A 24,621-nucleotide genomic window follows, 5' to 3' on the forward strand; every position below is an offset into this window, starting at 1 on the left:
AATCCACTAAAAACTGACCTGCAAACATTTCATCATCAGAACATTCTTGCCTTGATTTATAGCAAAAAGCTACAGCCTCATCATCTAGGACTAGATTAATTATAATACCTTGGGAGTTGGACTAGATGATCTAGTCCATTCAGCTGGCTGAATGACAGAACCCAGAGGGTGGTGATCAACAGCACAGAATCAAGTTGGAGACCTGTGGTCAGTGGAGTTCCACAGGGATCGGTTCTGGGGCCAGTCTTGTTCAACATCTTCATCAATGACCTGGATGAGGGGACAGAGTGTACCTTCAGCAAGTTGGCTGATGACACCAAACTGGGAGGACTGGCTGATTCCCCAGAAGGCTGTGCTGCCATTCAGCAGGACCTCGGCTGGCTTGAGAGCTGGGCAGAGAGGAACCTCATGAGGTTCAACAAGGACAAGTGCAGAGTCCTGCACCTGGGAAGGAACAACCCCATGCACCAGTACAGGCTGGGAGTCAAACTGCTGAAGAGCAGCTCTGCAGAGAGAGACCTGGGAGTCCTGATTGATTATAAGCTGAATATGAGCCAGCAATTTGCCCTCGTGGCCAAGAAGGCCAATGGCATCCTGGGATGCTTCAAGAAGAGTGTGGCCAGCAGATCAAGGGAGGTTCTTCTCCCTCTCTACTCTGCCCTGGTGAGGCCTCATCTGGAGCACTGTGTCCAGTTCTGGGCTTCTCAGCTCAAGAAGGACAGGGAAGTGCTGGAGAGAGTCCAGCGCAGGGCCACCAAGATGATCAGGGGACTGGAACATCTTTCATATGAGGAAAGGCTGTGGGAACTGGGGCTGTTTAGTCTGGAGAAGAGGAGATTGAGGGGAGATCTTATTAACATTTATAAATATCTAAAGGGTGGGACATCCCTTTTTTCTATAGTAGCTAGCAACAGGACAAGGGGTAATGGGATGAAGCTGGAACACAAAAAGTTCCACTTAAATATAAGAAAAAACTATTTCACTGTGAGGGTTTCATAGTAGTGGAACAGCAGTGCCCAGAGGGGTTGTGGAGTCTCCTTCCTTGAAAGTCTTCAAGACCCGCCTGGACATGTTCCTATGTGACCTGATCTAGGTGAACCTGCTTCTGCAGGGGAGTTGGACTAGATGATCTCTAAAGGTCCCTTCCAACCCCTGTCATTCTATGATTCTATGATGGCAATTATCTACATCTTTTTAAAAAGAAATCCTAGAACAAGAAAACTCCACAATCAATGTCTAGAGTATAAAGAAAAAGACCAAAGAAGAGCATTTTCTCAAAATTTACTGAATGTTAAAGGGAACTGCTAGTAGCAGCAAGAGACGCTGAACTCCTGTCTACAGACAGGCAATAGTAGGGCCCATTCACAGAGCTACAATGAGCATAAATCACTGTGAAAACCTTCGGGTCAGGAGCTTGAACTCCAACACACTGTAATCATGGAGACACTGTCTTCATTTCTCAGGAAAGAATCAAATCATCATACTGGCATCTTAAATATTTCAGCCTTGGAATGTTGATCATCACACAGATGCTACAATATTGCAGTGAAAAGCAAAGCTACTCTGCACACAATCAGCAATCCAGGTAACTCACAGGGACAGTGAGGCTAATAAAAACTCCCTGAACACAAGGTGGTTGACACTTGTGTTTCTTACACTTGAAAATAACCTGGTGAAGAAAATCCTAGCACAAAAGTAAATAAATACATTATGGAATATTTCAGAAAAAAAACCAGATTGAAAGTGTAAGAACATATCAAAACACTGATAACTGATGCACAACAAGCACAAGCTGCTCAGTCTGCAGCCTGGTTTTACTGCCAGTATCTCACTCAGCAGCTGGCTATTGCTGTCCTTTTCTGGTTTATAGATGGTGACTGCCATCTGCTTTTTATTTACCTTTTCACCCTCTTATTTTGCAATTCAGATTGCAACTAAATACAACAGTTTAACCTAGCTAGATGGCTGGAGAGGGTTGGTTTTGATTTTTTTAAATACAAACTACTTTTTCTACATTTGCTGCAGGGCATCAGAGAGTAAGAAAAACACATTTGGATTTTTCTAGTGGAAGGGAATGCACACAAAATGTGAAAGTAGCCTTGCCTTGAGTTTGTGTGGACTGTGTCCCCAAGATGAGGTACACATTCCTCATTAAATAGGCATTATAGTTATGAAGGAATGACAGGCAGTAAGGTTCAGCACTTTGTTTTCCACCATAGTGCCACTGCTGCACTCTGAACTATAAATGACTGTGAACTCCACCGACATCACACCTCTATGTCTTCCAAAACCGCTCAGACACATTTGGTCTCCTACATGGTGTCTTAGCATATAAGCTAAAACTTAGTATTGTAAATTTCATCAGAGTATTATTCAGCATGCAAGCAATGCGGAAACTGACTTTGAACAAGGAGAAAAACAAAGCTAGAATTGGCTGCGTAAAAAGGGATGATTTCTCACATCAAGGGCAGGTAACTGGATAAACCTGCATTTCCAAAACAGCTTTCTGAAAAGCCCTCTGAAGCAGAATTGAGAAACATGATAGCTTTGCACACTGAGATACAGCAGTGTGAATCAAGTTCTGTCAGCACTTCTATAATAAACCTTGCCTATGCAGGAGTTTAAAATGAACCTGGAAAAGGTCTGAAATTGAAGACTGGTAAAAACCAAGATTCTTCAGCACACTCAACAGTATGTTTTATGATGTTACGAGATTTTAGGTCCAGGACCTTTCACCAGACTTTCAGCTAGTCAGATTATCCCTGCCCAAGACATCAGCACTACGATCATATTCCCATCAGTTAAATTACAATTCAGATATCCTGCAGAAATTTCATTTTTGAAAGTGTATGCTACTTCCACACTCCTTTTCCTCATTGTGTCTCTGCACATAGGCAATAAAAGTTCTACTTAATGTTTTCGGTGTTGTCCACTATCCTCAGATTCTGCAGGAGGCATCCCTGTTCCTATTCAACAGCACACCATGCAATAGGAGGTGGCTATGGCACTTGGCTGCAGCAAGGCTGTTCTGAAGATGAAACTCCACCAGCCAGAGTATTTGCTGGCTGCCGCAGTGTGCAGTGGCACAGGCCTCATCCCTCATTTCCCAAACAGGAAATTTGCAACAGATCACAGAAGAGATCTGTGAGTAATTGTACCTGGCATGCCAAATTGTGGAAGGACAGTTGTTCCTACATCTGCTTCAGATGTCAGGGGAAGACTCAGAAGAAAGTAGACAGTAAAAAAAATAAACAAGAGAAATAAAGACTGAAGAGCAAGTGGCCAGCAAACAGTCACGTATTTATTTAATTAATACACATTAATTAGTACATTGAGTCCCTTCTGGGACTTCCAGTACATTCAGTATTTCTCCTGAATTGTAGGGGTTTTTGGAACAGACTTTTTGCCTCCTCTTCCAAATTGACTGTAAATTTGGCCTCCAACACACACTGCCAAAGACCACTTACTGAGATTAAGGACCATTTGTAAATCTACAACTGTGACTTCTAAGAGGAAACTCCATCTTTCCCTGAAGCCAGCTTTACAGACCAGAAAAGGAAGAGTGATTCAGATAACTAAATTTTTCTTCCTAAGTAAAGGACATCAACTGGAAAATTTCCATGACTTGGAATCTCTGCTACTTTCCACATTTTACTTCCCAACAATTTCAGTAGATATCTGTGCTTGATTTGCTTGTCTTGATTCCAAACCCAGTTTCCTCCGGTTGACACCTGCACAGATAAACTCTATAAATTAGACATGAACTCAACTCTACAGAAGCACAGTTAATCCCCGAGAAAAACTGTGTTGCCTCTACAGAACAAAAAGAGCAAAACTAAGCTTTAATAGATCTGAAACAACTAGAAGGTAATCTGCCCAGCATTAATAAAAACTTAACAAACTTTTAACCTGGCAATTAGACAGAGGAAACCTTGTACCATCATTCCATTGAAGCTACAGAAGGTATTATTCTAATTCAAAACAATTCTTCAGTTCCCCAGCACAGAGGGCAGATACTGTTTGTCTGTACTGACATAACAATTCAATTTTCCACCTGCATAACCCATCCCAAACCCCTTGTCTCCCCCTCTATTACAGGGACACAAATTCTACCTTGAGAAACCTACATCCAGGTTAAGCTGTGGTGAACTGCCTGCTAGAACTTTGTTTATTCTAGCCATTATCAGCAAGTTAATCATTTAATGGAGAAAGTGAAGCTAACATTCAAGTGCTTCTCCTCTGAAACTGCTGGTATAAAAAGAAAATTCAAACAATCTGCATGCTATCCCTAGTCATTCCTATAATTTGCTTGACTAAGCAGTTAGGCTACATCTGTATACATTGATCACAAAGATGGGGTTTGGGACAATTTGGATATTCAGTGGCTGTCATAGTCAAACCTATATATATATATTAATGAGATGGGAGCTTGGTGTAGAGTTTGGTAAACACGATTCCACTACTCTGAAAGAGAAAAATACTTTGCATCAAGCAACATGGTGTGAAAGCACAAGTTTCAGAGTACCCCCAAATTTAATGTTCATCTGCATTTGAATTTTCTTATTAAACATGGCCCATAGCCTCCCTCACCTTTATTATACAGATCTGACCCATAGACATCATCATCTACTCATATCATACTTCAACTCAATGCAGGTGAAACTCATGAATTTCAAGTAGTATTTTGGCTGCAAAAACAGTACACTGTGACATGCACCTTCAGTGAGTGAAAGCAGTTCAGTGAAATAGAGTGAATTGCCTCAATCATTGTGGCATTTGTTCTCCTGGCATGTTACTGTTGTGGCCTTAGATTGGGTAGACTGGGTTAATTAATTTCTTAGTATGGCTTCAAACACACAAATCACTTCTGAAGAAACTTCTGATACTAATACAAAACTCTCTTGAGATGTTTTCACTTAGAAACCTCAATTCTCAAATACCAGAAAAACAAGTTCTCCAGTTATAAAGTACAGATTGAAATTAAAGAAGTAGGGGTGGAGGGGCACAAAAAGTACTCTGTGAGTAGCTGAGTAAGCAAGAAATGTATATGTGTGAGTTTGTGCAGGAAGAAAAATTATGTACTCCCATAGATTTAGCTAATCCCCCTAATTAGTAGAGTTCCATCATCACTCATTCACGGTCAGAAGCAATACTCTAGGCCAGTGCTCATTTGGTATGAAAAGCCAAAGGTTTTCTCTGCCAGATTAAAAAAAAAAAAAATATCCCATACTTCTGCATACCTGGATACAAAGACAACTTTGAAGGAGAGAATGGATACAACAGTTTCTGAGCAAGCTTCAAACAGCAGCAAGAGTGCCAAGACTCTTGAAGGGACCTCCACAGGTCATTAATTAGTCCAAACCCCTGCTAAAGCAGGTTCACCTCAATCAGGTCATATAAGAACATGTCCAGGTGGGTTTTGAAAACCTCTAGAGAAAGACCTCTACAGAGGTCCATTTCTTCTTGCTTTCATCTTACTCCAATGGCATGTTACTATATAAACTCTTTGGAAGAGCACTATTTGTATATTTTCAGGAAAAAAAAAAAAAAAAAAGAATCTCAGAGATTTCAAGATCCTTAGACAGATCTACCACTTTTTAGGTTTCTCTCTCTCCCATAAGAAATTACCATATAGCTACATTCCTTTTACACATATTTTCCCCACAGTTGGAATTATATTCCAAATTCAAAGTTTTTAAAGCTAATACTTTTACAGTGCTAACAGTGCATAAGGAAGAAATTCCAATGCTTGCTATCATTCTTTCATGAGCAGTGTTTCTTAATATATAAAGTTTTCTTGAGAATTGTCTAAATTAATCTCTAATCTTCTTGCAACTTCAACAAACATTCTGCCCTGCACATAGAGTACGCAAATACTGCAACCTGTTCTCATATGGACAGCTCTGATGAATATCGTGTTATTGTTTATATCTAAGTTTAAATACCTGTTTACTTACAAAAGTAATTCCTGTTTTTTCCCCAGTTAGGATTATCCTCAGTTCACATGACAAGTTAACCCAAATTCCTTTTAACAAATATCTTAAACTTTAAAGATTATCAACATTGTACCTCTTCAGACTCTGGCCATGCACACACTCAATGTCAAGTATGCTCCCTGAGCACGGTAAACAGATCACAAGTTGTTTCCACCCTCAAAAGCAGTCAGTGAAATAAACAAACACAGTTCTCCAGAATCAGCAGTGGAAGCCTCTTCTCATAGAGCTGAGCTAGAATTGCCAGATGATTCTTACCCAGCACAGATAAACTCTCAGTAATGCCAGCACACACTTTGATGAACAGACTATGTTACAACACAAGCCTCAGACCCAGAGCTTTCATTCTGAAAGCCAGAGGACCTGAAAAAATCATATTTGCTCCACTGGTCTGCAGACATATTCCCTGCTATCCCTGAGACTTCCAGCACATACTCTTTGCTTTACTGCAAATAAATTATTTTATGTTAGTATCTCTTTGTCTTTAATATAAATAAGTTGTTTCATGCTACGCAGCACACACAGCTATGAACAGTGAAATTCTCTAAAGGAGATAGGAGCTTCCTGAAAAAAACTACAGCTTCCTCCTGCGTCTCCAACAGCTGCAAATTAGGTAATTAATACAGGGTGGAAGTGGTATGGTGGTGTATAAAAATGTACTTCCCAGATACTTTGGGAGTTGTTTTTAAATAAATGTCCAGAAAAGTCACAGACTAGATCTCTCTTCTGGCCTTGGCTAGCAGAGAGAAAGAAGCAGTGTAGAGAAACAATAGCAGAACTCACTAGAAAGTACAGGATGACAAACCACATTGTCCAGGTTCTCAGACCTGCCCCTTTACACAACAAGCACTTTAATGGGAATTGGTACCTTTCCTTTCTTCCACCTCCTCTTTCCCTCAACTTTGCTTGAAATGCAGATGGACATGGTAAGGAACCTCCAATGCTCGTTTTTGGTGAGCCAGTTCACCAGAACCGCTGCCGACCATTCTGCCCAAAACATGCCAGATGCCAACCTTATGACTAGCCTTAACAGGCCCCATCAGGAGAACCTCTATCCCAAGTAGTTTTGCTAGTTTAAAGTATGGTGGAAGCCAGAGACGGAGCTGTCATTCTAGATCCAGCCTGAGGCACAGACTCTGCAGCGTGGGATAAGATGACACTTCCACACCCCATGCAGTACCTGTTTTGTAGGTGTACAGTTTCAGTTTCCAGGACTATCAGTTTAATGTCCTTCAAGATGTCAAATTCCCTTTCTTTCAGATTTCTTAAATATGTGCGTGGGTATAGACGCTTTTCAACAAAATAACAATTGAAATAAAAGTCAATCTGAGTTTAACAAGGAATCAATATTTCCCCAATATAAGCAGAACACTTGAGACTAAGCACATGCACAGCCACATTAGAAGAAACCTCCCTCATTTCTCTGGATGAACAAAGTTTACATCTGAAATGCGCATTACACAAAAACATTACCATCCACATAACAGCAGCAAATCTGCTAGTAATCATGGACATTGCTGCTATACACCAAAGGACTGAGAAAAGCCTTTTCTTGTACCCAAGATGACAAAGAATCATTGTGTTACCATTCAAAAACCTAAAGCATATATGTCTAGTTTTATATTAGCAACATTCACTCAGCAGATTATAGGTACACTCCCTTGATCCGTTTTAAATAAGCAGTAAGGTAAAGGACTCCATTGTTAGGTTAGTTGAAACTTCTTTTCATTCATTTGCCATAAATCTTGTAAGGTACCTATTTTAGTTACTAATTATTTAAAGTTATAATCCAGAAACATGAGCATCACTTTTCTATGCTCTTCAAATGATAATTTTAGAAACACAACACTATCATTAGTCTGAAGGTATTCTCCCAGCCCAAAAGGAAAGAGAGGAGGTATCAATTTAAAATTTCATAAAATTGAGTAAGAGTTATTAAGACCATATCCAAGGTGCACAGAATTAACAGAGCAGAGGAGGGCAATATAAATGTGAATTGAATTGCTTGTGTCTGAATTCAAGGAATGGCTGAGGTCAAAGTTCACACACACAGAGAGAATGGAGACGTTTAACTAAACACTACACTACCTGGATACATCTTTGTGATTTACATAAAGAACCACATTCGTATACTATCTGCAGTTACAGAAACAATATTTGGTTTACAACACAAAAGCTTTAAGGGAACATTGAAGCTGTTAAGCATGTGTTTCTGTGCCTGCTTTGGTTCCTCTGTGGATGCAGTTGCAGAACTGCTGGAAAGCTGGTGACAAAAAACAAAAAACAAGTTCAAAATAAGCTTCTGTGAATCCATACAAATTGTATTTGAAGAGTGCACCCTGTAGCAAAAGTCTTGTAAGTTATAATAGGAGAACAGAATAGAGGATGATAATAAAAGTTTAAAAAGGCAATTCAAAGAAATTTTTATTTGCACTGTTTTAGTATGCAACAGCTGGATCTCAAGACACTGTAACAGTGGGTGTTTGTCAGACACGTAACAAAAACGCAGGCCTTGTCCCAGATACAAGAGGGGAAAGGAAGTCAAAATATTTGGTGAAAAAGCAGTGAATACAATTCACATCAAAGGAAAGGACGTATCAAGAGTATGTAGCTAAAAAGATCACTGCAGGCTTTTAATATCTCCAGATTAAAAAAAACCCCAAACACCCCAAAACACTAATACTTTAACAAACATTTTAATTTCATCACCTATTTACACTTGAGGAAAAGACTCATTGCCTATCAGACTTCTCAGACTACAATAAACAGCTAAAGACACGAGAAAAGAAAAATTGAAAAAAATAAATTTAAAAAGTCACTAATGTAAGACACCTTATAATCCATCTAAATATTTGCTCCCCAGATGACAGGAACAACTCTCACACAAACTCTCAGAAGGTCTTAGTATTCCAAGAAGATCAGACTACCAAAATGCTGATTATTTCAAAACTTGTGATGATATTAAAATACCCTTAATGAAGGAATGAGTTGCTTTATTACTCTGGAGTACCAGATCCATTAAAAGCCTCTTGGGTTTTGAACTGCTGTACAAATACAGGTCCAGCATGAGTAAAAAAACTGCAAATGAATATGACATGCAGCCCACCTCCCATGAAGACTCTAACTTAGTAGGTGCTAGAGGGAGAAAAAGAAAAAAGCAACATCTCAGCAGCTGAAGGTGCTTGCTGACAAACAGGGCAGCTAAAGAACTAAGATGAAATAAACACTGTAGCAACAGAACAACAGACTCAAGGAAGCCTTGTATGGGTCCATCACACATCTTACCTTTCCACTATAAGCTGCACTGGAGTGAACTTGCTTGGTACCAGGTTGGGAAAGAACACCACCCTGAACACATGCACTGTCCATGACCAGACCTTCTGGCACTAACCCACTGGCCTGGTTTTGGATGGGAGTTAATTTTCTTCACAGTATCTACTATGGGGCTATGTTTTGGATTTGTGCTTGAAATAACGTTGATAATTTAGTGATGTTTTAGTTACTGCTGAGCACAGAGTGGAGGTCCTTTCTGCTCCTCTCACCATCCCACCAGTGAGTGGGATAGGGGTGCACAAGAAGCTGGGAGGGGACACAGCCATGACAGCTGACCCCAACCGACTCAAGGTATATCCCAGATCATATGGTGTGACCCTTAGCATATAAAGCTGGGGGAAGAAGGAGGAAGCAAAGGTCATTTGACGTGATGCTGTTTGCGTTCCCAAGTAACCATTATGTATGATGAAGCCCTGCTTTCCTCAGAATGGCTGAACACTTGCCTGCCCATAGGAAGTGGAGAATGAATTCCTTGTTTTGCTTTGCTTGTGCACATGGCTTTTGTTTCACCTATTAAACTGACCTTATCCCAATCCATGAATTTTCTAACTTTTACTCTTTTGATTCTCTCCCCTTTTCCACCAGGGGTGAGCAAGCAAGCGGCTGTGTGGTGCTTAGTTGCTGGCTGGGATTTAATCACGATACCCACCTAACCACTGGTAACACAGTTGATTGTACAGAAAGGTAAATAACTACATGCATCAGTGTGCAAATAGTGTTCTAGAGACAGTATGAGCCATTTTATGTATTTAGTAAAACAAACTAGTATACTTCTAAAATATTTTGTACAGCCTCCTAAATTATTTCTCACTAGGAGCATTCGAGGTAAACAAACACATTTTTATCTTATTAAAACCATATGCATTTACTAGTTTGCCGTCTGTTCTCCTGTGCACATTTGCCTATTTCCATTTCACAGCAACAAGAGAAAAAAGGAACAATTGAAAGTGGAATCTCAGTTACGACAGCAAGAGTTAAGCATATCTGTATAATTGCTACAAGTAGAAAACACTACCTTAGTGAACGAGAACTTTTATCCTGGGAAACTATCAGTACCATTGAACAAAACAGAAAAATTATTGATTCTTAGCTTTGGGGACTGCTGACTCTGGAAGTCATCCAGTGGGTGATAAAGTAATATGCTTCTTAAAATATTAAAAACTCAACCTCACACTCGAGTTTGTATCTCCATTTTATATTGGCAGTTTCAAATATACAGAAGAGTAAGTAACTATACAGGCAGGAACCTAACACACATTAACACACATCAACAATGACTAGCAATACATTTTATCACAACACTCAATCTGTCAGGTTCTTGTACTTTTTTTTCCTCAGAATAGTAAAGTTGTACACTCAAAAAAAACTTGAGTTCTGAATTTGTTTCCAATAGCTACCAAGCCACCTTTTTTCTTCAAGAAAATGAACCAGTTAGCTGCAAATTATTCAACTCTAATAAATAAACATACTATAAATTTGCCATTTAAATGCTTGCTAGCCTCTCCTGTTACATGGTAGAACAGTAACTTCTGAAATTTTAAACGCTGTCTAGAGGCTACAAACTAACAATTGTTTTGTAAACCAAAATATCTGGTATAATTTCCCCCCACTCCCAAATAAGACCATAAAAAGGAGTGCTCATATAAATGGAATCCCTTGATCAAAAAAAAGAATAAAAATTCTAATGGTAAAACTTAAAATTCAAGTCACAATTGTAAGGTGCAGGATCTTTGCCAGGTAAACAGAATTTAAACACTAGGATCCATGTGGAAAAATTAATTACATGATCTAACATAGACAGTGGCTTCACAGTCATAAATCAACGGCCATCAGCATCCCTCTGTCACCGCTACTCACCTACTGTAAACACCATAAATATTTTTCTTTAGCATTTAGGATTTGTTGGGAGTTTTTGTTTGTTGAGGAGATTGTCAGACTTCACAAAGTCAGCACATTTGAACAATTTGTATTTTTCTGTACTCTGTCAGAGGCACACTGCCCCTTATGCACATGAATGGAGGTATCACTAATTTTGTATTGTTTTTGGCAAAGCTGTCTTCTGTAACAGGCTGGCACTACATTCTGTGTTTTCCAAACCTACAATCACCTTTTTTTTAAATAGGCATTTACGCAGACTGGCCTTAGAAATCTCAGAAAACACACAGAAATTCACTGATACACTTCCGATGCAAGATTCTTATCCTTACCAGAAGAAATGGGGTTAATAACCAAAAAGTCTTTTTTTCTTCATATCCAAAGCAGATTATTGCATAACAATCCAGGGGATTTAAATACAGACACCTATCATGCACAGTGCATTTGTGAGTGCCAGTATGCATTGCCAAACCACACCACTCACTCCCAGGCTCTCTACAGCACACAGAAGAGCTAGTAAGACACTGTGCCTCCTGTGCAGTGTATTCCATGCACAGCCCTGATCACGCTGCAGAACCATGTGTGACATACCTGTCAGTATTTTGGAATTCCCATTCTTTTGCTGCTCATCCTCTTCGTTAATGGTGAATAAACCCAAGGGATTTGGCCTGGCACTTTTCTTCAGTCGCTCTTGTCGGAGGGCAGTAATTGAGCCAGGCATGTTGCTCTTGCCTCTTGCTTATAAAAAAAAAAAAGTCAGAAACTGCAGCCCCTGCTTAGCTGCTAGCTGCAACGCTGCCTGCTCATCTGAGCACTTGTAATAGATCTCCTATGGATAAGCAGTATGCAAACAGCTGACAAATGCCAACGTCCACTCGGCAGTGAAAGGCTTGGAGTCTTTCCCTACCTTCAAGAAAAGCCCTAATTAAAGGCACATTGGTTTGGATGCTGCTCTTCGCTGTCTTAGCCTGTTCAGTCAGATTCCAGCCTACAGCTCCAGGTTCCTTGCTGCAGCACCTTTTTCCCCGCAATCCTCTTCCAGCTACAGCACACTAAAATATTCAGCATGCAACACAAGAGGAGAAAATATGATACGCCGCCGCTAACAGTTGCCCTGACAACACTGATACATCCTCATCAAAAGGGGTGTATGAGTGAGTGCTGTCTTCTCTCCAGCCGCAGCGAGCCGGCCTGGGGAACGCCGTCTGCACCTCGGCAGCAGGGGCACCTCCTTCCTCTTGCCGAGGCGGCGGCAGGATGGCACGGAGCTCTGCTTACACAAGCGGATGAGCACCGAGGGAGAAGCAGCCGCAAGGGCTCCAGGCACCAAACCTGCGCTTTGCCAGCTGCTCTGCTTATTCACGTTTAGAAACGTTAGCCTAATCTAATATTAAAATAATGAGGATGCGTCTTCTGTTATACAATGTGTGTGTTGGGTGTCTTCCCCATCCCCGCCCCTCCGAGCCGCCACCCCCCCCACCCAACTTCCAATGCAGCGCATACCTTTTGCATTAGGAATGCATACACCCACAATTACGGGCAGGTGTTGGGACATTCTTTTCCATACGTGAAAACTCAAATATCAGGATTTCTAACTTGTACTGGCAACACAGGGCAACGAAAGGACTTTTGGAGTGAATATTCTGAACCATTAGTTTTACAGCATCAACCATTAACATTCACTTTGCAAAATGAACAAAATATAAACAGCTTGAGTGGTTTTAATTAGTTGGGTTTCCTTCATATACTGGCTTTCTGGATTTTCTTCAGCTGATTACAACAGAATACTTGCTTATAAGTTTTGCAATCTGCATGTTCCATCTTTCACAGCTCTGAATGGCACTACGCAACACGCTGGATGTTTTACCTGTGAGACCTTCCTACCCACTTCCACCTCTCTAATTCAACATGTGCTCAACATTTCAAAATGCCACTAAAAAATAAAAAGCAAGCTAAACAATTTCTGTAATGTTAAAATTACAGGATTTTTTTGTCACTTCAGATTTTTGTTTAGACAATCTTGATAAAAGCTCATCAGCCACCAGAAAATGGCACATAAATTAGTTGACAAGTGTTTGGGTGGTTCATATTGAAAATACAAGCGTACACAGATGTATAAGATTACCTCAACAACATGGGTAACAATGCTGAAGCAGAAGGGTCAGAGTTTGACAGTCAACGTGGCATGTATCACAGTGGCTTGGGACGCTCATTACAGAGGACTCCTGGATCATGCTCAGGTGGTAGGACAGCTCTGTCCTCATATACCTCAGGTTCATCTACCAGGAATCTGGTGGATGGAGAACACCACAGCACCACCTGAAGGCTCAGCTGGACCATTCTTTTTCTCCAGCATGGGCACAAAACACCCAACCAAAACAGAAGTATTCTGCAGGACGGTACCAGTTCTGAACCAAGTACATGGTGCACCTCCAGTATGTTTTCCCTCCTGACTATGTCCTCTCCTTTGGCTACACCTTGGACTCTCTGGGCGTACACAGAAGCTATACATGATGGCATTTGTCTGCAGGTAAAGACGCTTTGTATTAAAGGGTGTGGACAAAGAAAAAAAAAAAGAGTAAGAAAAAAGAAGCTCTAACACAAGCTACTCTTTAGCTCAGTAATTTACCTTCTGGAGTTTATATGGCCTACTTCCTTAGCCTTTAAGAGAAACAGGTCCATTCCTCAAATCCCATTCACTTCATGCCTACCACAAATACTACATCACAGTACACATATAACCACAAAAAGAGGAAGGCAGTTAGTACCATGATACATTTCATATATGCCCCAAGACTGTTGCCAATAGAAAAAAGTAACAAAAAACAACCTTTACATGGCAGCTTAGTTAACTGTCACTCCACTACCTTTCACTGTTTTAAGTCTCTAAGAAAGGATTCCAGACCTTTTAACCATCGCTTGATCAATCAGCTACCTTTAATTGCTTAATTCAGGTAATTAATACCTTTAATTGCTTAAATCACCTTTAATTGCTCTATTTAGAAATAGGCATTTTAAAATACATAAGAAGTATCTAACACACAAAAATACACTTAACTGGAGTAACTGCCAAAGGGGCTTTCGAGCTTACACGTATGATTGCTGTTTCATGTCTCTATTTCCCTATTATTTGAGGAGTCATGGAAAACAGCTACAAGACTGAGAATGCCTTCCTTGGTCCTTGCAGGTTCCCCTGAACCCATGACAGTGACTTGCTCTGAGTATAATGTAGTAATGACTAAATACGATGACTTAGGGGTTGATGAAGACAGAATTGGGCTATGACAAACAGGCAACTGAGTCATTAGTACATATTTCTCTCTGTTGACTTATTAATGCAGAAGTGAATTCTGGCAGAGGAAAAGGATCAACAGCACATTCAGTTTATGCAGCATGATTTTATTTCAAGGCTCCTTTCATTTCCAAATGCCTAATAAAATGGTATCCTAGCCACCTGCAACCTATTACAGAAAAAAAAAAAAGAAAAAAAGACCTCTTAAAACAGAGCTACTGTGTAACTGCAGGTACTTGTGGTGTTTTTTACAAAAAAAAAAACAAAAAGAGAAATCACCAAAGCCCAAAGCAAAAAACAAACTCAAACCACCTTCCTAACACTATGAAACATGCACTAAAAGTTACAAATGCTGCATAAAACCAGACTGTACTGACAAATCCTCTCCCTCCATCCACTGGTTTAGGGCAGAAAAAGAAATTCCTGATGTATCTCTAAGAAGGAAGCTTTGCCTTTTTCAGCCTTGTCTCAGCTAGGTGGGAGATTCTGCATAAAAACCGGCATGAAAGCAACATTCCCTTGAGGAAGTGGCAGTGGATAATTTTATTAGCAAAGCTGTTAAATTTTTGGGGGGTTTGTTTTTTGTTTTTTTAAAACAGAATTTAATTGCTTACACAGCCCCAATTAGTCACCGTCCCTCCCCAACCATTAGTCTGTATGGTGTATCAATACAATCCCATTTAAGCTCTGAGCGGTGAGGTGAGACTCATGAGTCCCCTCCTGGGAATGAGGGCAACTATGTACCTTGAAGGCACTGGATAATTTTTGGGTTTTCCTTTTTATACCACTTTCAAACTCATTATCAGTTAAACCACTACACTTAAAACACACCCAACTTTCATCCACTGGATTCTACAAGTATAATTACCTGCACAATACATCATCTGATATGCAACAGTCTTAAACAGCAGTTTGAACAAAGACTATTAGGATAATTATATTGTGATATGGGAAATGTAAACAACATTTGTAACAGCGTGCTAATTGATGTTTCTGCTTTAAGAGTGGGTATTAAGGATTGATATCTCTACCTATGAAATGAAAAGCAAGTTGAAGCCAGTCACCATGATACACGTCTACTATGGATAAGCAGACTGATAATTTTAAATGCCTCAGTCCTAGATTTGCTATCTTCTTTCATTCACAGGATTAAGTCTCTGTAAACTATCCAAACACTGCATAAAGCTCATTACTGTAATTTACAGTTTGAGTTGTACACATTAAGTTCACATTCTGCCACTATCTTGTAAAGTACTCTGCCAGGGAAGGGAAGACAAAAGGCAGTACTCAACACAAGTTAGCAGAAAGCAAAACAACATATGAAGACAAGACAATTTCTCTCCTTCACAAGGGCTGGCAGGCTGTGATAACTAGGACTGCATATGTTTTCAAGAAAAAAAACACCACTTGATGCAACACTGATGGGAAACCATCTTGTCTCAGTGGGTATGTCAGGTTTCATTACAGAAAGTCAAGCCAGCCGTATGCAGGACCACAAACTATTGCAAAAGGGGCAAAAGTAGTTTATAGACAAATTGCCCGTGGAAAGCTCTGCAAACAGCTCGTGTAAGACACTGCTGAATCACAATACAAAGACTTATCCTCCCACTCCATGAGACACCCCTTTTAAGTTAATCAAGACACATTTTGTAGGAATTTCCCATCTTTTCCCTGCTAATTTAACATAAGAAGAGTTAAAATTGTGTTTTAAAAGAGCAAGCAACCAGGAAGTCAGGGTTTGACACCAAAATCTCCCCCTGCACCTTCCCTCTCACCCCCTAAGCCCCAAAACCCAAATCCTTTAACAATTTCAAGTCTGATAAGCTCTGTCTCAACTCACATACACATACAAGTCTGCTGTCTGACATTATCATCAAATGCAGCCATAACCATCCATCGAGTAGCTAATTCCAGTCTTCGAGGCCCTCTCTTCCCCACTGCCAGCCAAAGGGATTTAAAAAACCCCAAAATTTATTGATTCTTTTAAAAAACTTTGTATGACCTTACTGTTACAATAGTCAAATAATTGCCGAGTAACTCTTGAAACACTAAAGAGAAGTTTGGACTGTGAAAACCACAAACTGAAAAGTCACATATGTGCTTTAGTGCTTTTACAACATGATCCACAATCCTTCTGTTTTTAAGTTTTATCCAAAACTGCTAGCAGCTGAAGGTTATTTCTTGTAGGTTACCAAAAAACCCCAAACAACCAACAAAATCCCACAAACTTGCCACAGGTCTGGGTCACAGTATTTGTAAAGCAAAAGAAACATTGTTCTACTTCTGCTCTTGGATGCTGATCCAAGGCATTTTAACATAAAAAGAAAAGTTCCCCACAAATTAAGTGCATTTTCTATCAAGAATTTTATAAAGTCAATATATTGTTTTAATGTATGCTCCTTTCCAGACCTACGACATTTCACTGTTATTCCTGATCTTATAGTGAGAGGTTCAGGACAAGGTAGATGTATGTCTTACACAGTAGTATTAAGAAAGTATATGCCATTTTCCATTTATAGATATGTCTTCCCAGTATGAAACAATAAGGTTTTATTGGGAACTGAGTTCCAAATGGATGTCTCTTGGGAAAATCAGGGAACAATTAAAAGCTTCTATCTTTTTTTTGCAAAACAGTACGCCAAAACTTTTCAGTGTACCTGCCCATCAAAACACACAATTTTGTGTGGACAGTTTCAATAACTTTCAGAATTTTCAACATTTATTTCAGGACCTTTTTTTTTTACATCTTTATTTACTTAATTAAAAATATGTAACACAGTGCTAGATCATAGAATATCTCAAGTTGGAATGGATCCATAAGGATAATCAAGCCCAGCTCCTTGCTCCTCCCAGGACAATGTTGGAATATACAGTAACTATACTCCAAACTCAATCTCTACCCCATTTCCTTCAGGAGATTAATCTCTTCGCACTTACTTTCTACTTCACTACGCTTTAAATTGGGCCAAAAGAGCTGAGAAGTAGAGCCTTTTCTTTCCTTTTCTTTTCCTTCCCCTTCTGTGAGAAAACAGCTATTTACTCAGCATCAAAGGACTGGAAACCTCCTTTTCAGTGCCTTATAAATCTAGGACAGAGCAAAATAGCTGTAAGAAGACATAGGATTTTTTCCCCCTGCTTAAAAAAGAGGAAAATTTAAGTTGGAAATATCAAAACCAGCTACCATATCAGAAAAAAAATACCTGCTTCCATTAAGCCAACCACCATCTCAAACATCATGCACATCTATTTTTTTCCACTGCTGCTCTTGTATTCTCTTTTTTTTCTACCTCTTATTCTCAAAAAATGACAAAATATAACCTCATCTTCACAAATGATTCTAAGTCTCTCTTCAAAGATATCCCTAAGGCCTCATTTTATATACAAGATAATGAAGGACTGGCAGATAATTTTTACAGCAATACGCTAATCTTTTTAAAGAAGTTCAGTATTTAATGTATAAACATCTGACATAATCACTGATTTTATCTTTCCATCCTCTTGCAAGGAAAACCAGGTTGCTTCCATTAATCACTAAGACTGAATATAAAATGCTAGAGAATAAGAAGGGAAACCTTCACCTTTCCGACTAATGAGAATCCTGCTGTCAAGAGTATGGATGCACTCTGAAGAGCTTCTAAATAAGCAATGAGTAAACTCACTTCTAAAAGTCAAGGCCATAAAACTGCACTAGTTTCATGAACTTACTCTTCATTCATTGTATTAGGTCCTTCATCTCAAGAAAGTGCAGAACTGTTTGACTTTTCCTAGCAAACATGCACTTCCATATGTGCCGGAGAAACACATGGGAGCAGCAGGGGATTAAGATTTTTCAGAAAATAAACTTCAAAAGGTGGGTTCAACTCTTTTCTCTCTTGGAGTTTGAGTAAATACATCTTCATTCTCATTTGGTATCTCAGTATCTCCCCATTAAATTTAATTCAGAATTATTATCCACACCTGCCTAAGAAACAACAGATTTTAAATAAGCTAGGTCAGGAAACAAAAAGCTGACTCCAGGTCTTCGTTTTCCTATCAGCTCTCCTGACTATTTGGTTCCTTTAATTTACACAGCTTTTTATGGGTCTCATCAGATGTGCTGAAAAGACTGTGCACATTCTAGGTACTCCTTGGATCAAAACAGTAGGATGGTATATTCTTCAGCTGCAAAGCTGCAGGCATTAAGAGCAATCCTGACGCAATGCAGGAGACTTGTTTCTCCAGTCTCCACCTCGTGCTGGCCCACCGCCATTCTGGTGACTCAGAGGCAGACAGGTGTGACAGCAGCCATGCTGCCTACAAGACCCCAGAGTGGGAGACAGCTCCACCAGGCAACACAACACACCTCAGGCATGGAAGGTTTCTCCTGGCGATTACCCCTTCCCAGTTTCAGCTGCCCCTCTGACACCACACATGGGACCAAGGGATGTGAAAAGCTCCTCTGAAGTGACTAGACAGAAGGTAAGCATTAACCATTTTCCCTTCTGTCAATTCAAATGGAACCTGTGTGCGTTCCCACGCAAAGGACAATAGAGAGGGCTGGGAGCCGTGCCCTGTTCTGACTCAAAACTCACTCTTCAGAGCAAAAAACACAGGAACACAGAGGCAAGAGTCTCATCATCCACAAACATTTTGAACACATACACGCCAATAAAACAATCAAATGCAAGACGTACATTAACTTGTTACATTTTTTAATTGACTTGATTTGCATAGTATGACTAATAACAAAAATTGCATAATGTGTATCACGATGAATAAAAACATATTAGATCATTCTTAACCCATACTTTTTATTTATTTGTAACAGAATGATATTGGATCAGGGTCTATAGGAGACCATAACATGTAACTCAGCTAAATAAGCCAACGCAGCAAGGAATGGGGATTGTGCAGGGCAGTAGGAAACAGGAATTCAGCAGCAGACAGAAGTCACCAGTGTTAATTACTCTATTAACTAACAGCCTGGGCAGTGTTGTCCCTGCTTCTGTCTGTAAAAAGAGCTTATTTTTAAAATACATAGTTTGTCTACATGTCAAGAGAACAAAGCACTTGTAAAGCACTTAAAATTGAGAGTACTCGCGTAAGGTACGAAGCTTTTAGCTGCTTCAAAGAAAAAGCATTAAGCTCTTTCATAGAAACATGAACATACTTGAAAAAGGCAACATGCCAAGACCAAATTAAAATTTTCTACATTGTTTTATTACTGACAGTATTGGATGGAATTCTGTGAATTGCTTCATGCTGTGCTAATTACCAGCACTCTCCAGACATCTTACTTTCTGACACATTTCTTAGAAGGTGACCAAGAAGTCTGGACTTTTAGATCCCACTAACTTTAAGGGAAAACACATCAGAGTATCAGACACAGACATGAGAAACATTTGGAGATATCAGTATTTTATTTCTCCCCTACATAATCTGGTGTCACAGTGACTACCAGTCAGGAGCACTAATTATGCCACTACTTGTCTCTTTAAAGAATCTCAAAGTCAACAGGAGTCAGGGTTGCTAACTCCATCCATTTGAATAGCAAGGCAGCCTACCCCCATACATGTTCTTAACAAAAAACTTCCAGTTGTTTACTTTGAACTCTGACAGATCTCCTAGGATACATATCTTCATCATTTTTCTCCAAAGCCACAAAGGCTATAAATATATGATGTTCTTATTTTAATGAAAGCAAATATGCCATGACTCCAGAATCAGTACTCAGAAAGAGCTATAGAATTAAATTTGAATCTGTTTAACAAATGCACCATCTCCTCAAAGTCCTTTTCACCTCACAGATGTGTAATATGCCAATAGTCTGCTCTGGAACAGTTCCCACCAGGCCACTGCATTTAACAGAAGTCACCTACAGGAAATCTCCTTCCTGGGGGGAAGATGGGTGAGCAACAAGAGTTAACATAACATCAGCAGCACGCTGCAACTTGTATTGTGGGACTAGACTTAGGCACACTTTTTCAAGTAAAAAAGAAAATACATTGTTGCAAGATTCTACAGTATTTACATAATTGAGGCAATTATCGTGTGATCTTATTTAATTATCTTTAATACCACAAATAATTTTAGGTGTAAAGTATTACACTTGTTTATCTGTAACAGTAATAAATCAGCAACCATCTAAATAAAATGGCAGCCATCTCAGACTTCTGCAAATTTAGTTCTTACAGTTTGAAATTGCACACATAAAAGAAAATCCACTTTCAAATTGGAGCCCAAGTAAAATGACAATGCATATTACTTTAGTCAAGTTAGTAGAAGCTCTCCTCCTGTAATGGAACTACCACTGAAGTCAGATGCTCCAGCATAATTTCACAAGCTTTCATTTATTCATAAACTCCAAAGGTCTTTTTGTGATAGTGTTTAGGGTTTTTCTTTGGGTTTTATTTTATTTATTTGGGTTTTTGTGTTTAGTCCCTGTTTATTGTCCCACTCCCTTTTTAACACTAGCAGTACTGGCAGTAGGTGGGTGGAGAAAAGTAGCCTGAATCAGTTACACAATATGCGTGTAAATAGGCTTGTTCAAACTTTTCCACAGTGTGTAGTTCTTGAGCAAACATTAATTAACCAATGAAAAATACCAAGAGACGCTACTTTAGCAGTTTTCTAGAGCTGAGGGGTGGCTTCTATATAGATTGTAACTCTCATCCACACTTTTAATTTAGTTGTATCAATTTCATTGTATAAGCTACTTGATAAATCAGAGCCACAGTATTGACTCAAGAGATTATTAACGTAGGACCGATTAAGTAAGATCCAGTACACAATTTCAATACTTGAATAGATTTTAATCAGAGAGGGGTGGCAATACAAGAATTACAGATCCTCAACGTCTATACGAAAATATTGGAAATATTCACAATAGCGCTCACGTTTAAATAATCGTGGATGGAAGACAGGGTGCTCTCAGTCCGTATACATTTTCAACGCTTCTACCGTCTGTAAGCCTACCTCACCAGGCAACGTAACATTTTGCCTCCCTCGCCGCTGCCTGCGCCTTGCGCTCCGATAACGGCGGTTTGAGTCCGGACTGAGAGCAAAAGGGCAATTCAGGATCGGCGGGCAACGCACGGCCCGCCCCCTCCCCGGTAGCCGCGGCGAGGGCGGCGCCAGCGGGCGAGCGCCGCGCGCGGCACTCGCGGGAACCGCGGGGCACGGCACGGCACGGCACGGCACGGCACGGCACGGCACGGCACGGCACGGCACGGCACGGCACGGCACGGCACGGCACGGCACGGCACGGCACGGCGGGCGCAGGAGGGTGCCCACAGCGACTCAGCCTCCCCGGCGGGAACGGCATCGCCCTGTACCGGACGCAGAGAAAACCCAACTGCCGCTTCACCGCATAAACCTCCGCCGGGAATGGCTCGCGATGAGCTGGAGAGCAATGAGGCTCCTTACCTACTGTACACCTTCCCTTCCTCTCTGCTTTCCCCTATCGGTACTATACCGATTTGTTAAAAAACCCACACAGCACAGTAAGTTAAAACTTGATTTAGTCTCAGGTGGAGAAAATACCAGGATAAACAGGCAACAGACAAAAATTCTGACCAGCTGTCACCAAGATTATATTCAGGTATTAGCCTTAACAAATTACCTGACAGATAACATTTAAAGTGCAGACCTTTTTTTTGCGGCAAAAAGAGCAGAATGATATGAAACTCACCTAGATTAGCGCATATGTAAAATCATTAAAGTGCTTTTTTGCAACAAATCACATACTTTGCTCCCACAGGTCTGCTAGCAACAGAGCAAATCCTCACCTCTCTGCACAGAGCTAGCTATGGTGGCCCAGAGCACACGTGGGCAAGTCCCCTGGGCAGAGGTGTGTAGATGTGTATAGGTGGCAGGACATGAAGCAAGGTGCCTTGGAAGCTTCTCTGTTGGTTATTCCCCACAAGAGGGCCCCTCACACCTCTCGAAGCAACAAAAACTTGTGAGCACTATAAAATGCTTAAGCAGCCACGATGAAAAAAAACTCTAGCTGGTGTAAGTGTACCCCTGTAGCACCATCCTCATCTTGCCATCTCTGTTTATGAATGGCAGACTAAAATACCAAAAACCCTCACCCTGGTAATTAAGCCTGGTAATTCACCTGAAGAAAGCTAGTGAAGTTCAGCAAAGCCCAAACAATAAAGAGATCCACTTGTCACATCTCTCTGCAAAGCCCTTGTGGAACTGCTAAAGCTTTCCCCAGGATCATCTCTGAATGGCTGCATAGTTAGCCACAGAAAGGCGGGGAGGGAGGGAAACCCAAACCAAACACACACACAGCTGTTTAGCTGGTTTGTTTTGTTTTTTTAAACAGGAGCAATAAGTCAACCAGTAGGTAATTTCACCACATCAGGATGGCAGGTTGACCTTCCTGAGGAGCCGGATCTAGACACAGGTGTTCCGCTTGTGGAGCAGACCACAGCCAAAGCCATCTGCACAGCCCTCCCTGGGCACACACATCTGCTCCTTCATGGATGGGCCAAACAGCTGCAGAACAGCTTCCTAACACACTACAAGGGTGTTCCTCCTTGTAATCACCTGGAAGCAGCCCCTGTGAGAACTCCAAAACCTAAAACAACCTCAACAGACACTAAACAGTTTCACAGAAGTTTAACTCCACCATTTCACACACAAGGAAGTTTTAAATGAACTTTGGAAGCACAAAGCAACCCAAACTCAAAATACTAAGCAACTCATGCATGCAGATCACCTCCTGCCTACAGATATGTCCTAATGAGTAAAAGTTCAACAAAGTAACATGAAATGAAGCTGCAAAGCAAACTCAGCACATTTAAAACGATATATATGTAAAATACATCTAACTTGGCAGCTTGTCTCCAGCTTTTGTAAATGATAAGACTTTAACAAAAGAAATCATATCAACAATATAAGGTAGAGAACTTGAAAAGTTTTTTAAACATGGCTTCAAAGGTACACTGACACTCAGTTCTTCCTATGGAAAGCAAAGTTAACGCGGTTGCAAACTCTGGAAGACATAACAGATGCACATCCTTTCTGAAGCTGAACTTTACAGTGCTTAAAAAGGATTTCTGAGCAACAGAGCACTATCCTAACTTTAAAGATGGCATTTTGATGGGTCTGCCCACGGTTGTTGCTTGTGACTGCATGCCCAAGTTACATAAAATGTGTATTAAAAATATTCTGTGGAAACACAATTAACTAACCAACAGCCATATGGTCTATTCATATGCTGTTTTGATGAAAAACCTCACTCTGTGATTCAGAGATAAACTTGGACGTTTGTTAGAGAAGTGAAGGACTGGTGAAGGGCAAGTGGAATTGTACTGTGGAAGGATTAAAAAAAACGGAAAAAAGGAGAGTTCTGAAACCTGGAGTCGGGATTTACAGTCTAGCAAGCAACACTCCCTGTGAACATGCCAGAAAGGCAACCCCTCCACTGCCAGTAAAGGCAAACAGCATCCATGCCTGCAAACAGAAATAGAGCGGTCGATCCCCTTGTGAAAGCCAAAATCATCTCCCTGTATCCTCCTCGCCCTCAGGACAAAATAAAAGCGTTTTAAAATGCTCTTGCAGCCTACATCCTCACATACTTAGAGGAGATGTAAAGGCACCCCCGTTTTCCCTACAGGAAGTATGGACTTGCAGAAGCCCATCGCTCACACGCTGAGGCACAGCTACAACGCCGGGCTCTCGCCTTCCCGCGGTGTCCAGGCCCCGCGCCCCGCTCCGAGCGGCGCCCAGATGCCAGGTACCTTAACCCCAGCCAGACGGCCCTCCTCCTGCGCCGGGGCTCACCTCGCCCCACGCGCTAGAAGACACGGGTATTCATCTTAACTGCGGCGAGTCACCGCTACCTTAAGTCCCGTCCCGAAACCCGCTGACCCACACGCCCCGGCGTGCTTCCGCGCCGCAGCCCAGCGGCCGCCGCCAGCCTGGGCCCGCTCCCCCGCGCTGCCCGGCGCCCTCGCGTCAGCCCCGCCGCCGCGCCGCAGCGCACCCAGCCCTCAACGCGAAGGGTTTCAAAACAACAAGCGGCGCCCCGGCCGGACACGACAGTGCGCGCCCGCTGATGCCTCTCCGTGGGCCGAGGGTCTGGCCGGTGCAGCGGGGCAGGGGCGGGACGCACCGCCCCCACCGCAGCGCCCCGGG

General features: G+C 41.1%; 1 protein-coding gene across 3 annotated transcripts in view; it reads right to left on the reverse strand.

The window, feature by feature from the left end:
• MAP7 (microtubule associated protein 7) overlaps nt 1–24,621 on the reverse strand; it is a 118,915-nt gene that overhangs the window by 93,831 nt on the left and 463 nt on the right. The window lies entirely within an intron of this gene.

Source organism: Colius striatus, chromosome 2 (genome assembly GCF_028858725.1).
Source record: "Colius striatus isolate bColStr4 chromosome 2, bColStr4.1.hap1, whole genome shotgun sequence".
Taxonomy (NCBI): domain Eukaryota; kingdom Metazoa; phylum Chordata; class Aves; order Coliiformes; family Coliidae; genus Colius; species Colius striatus.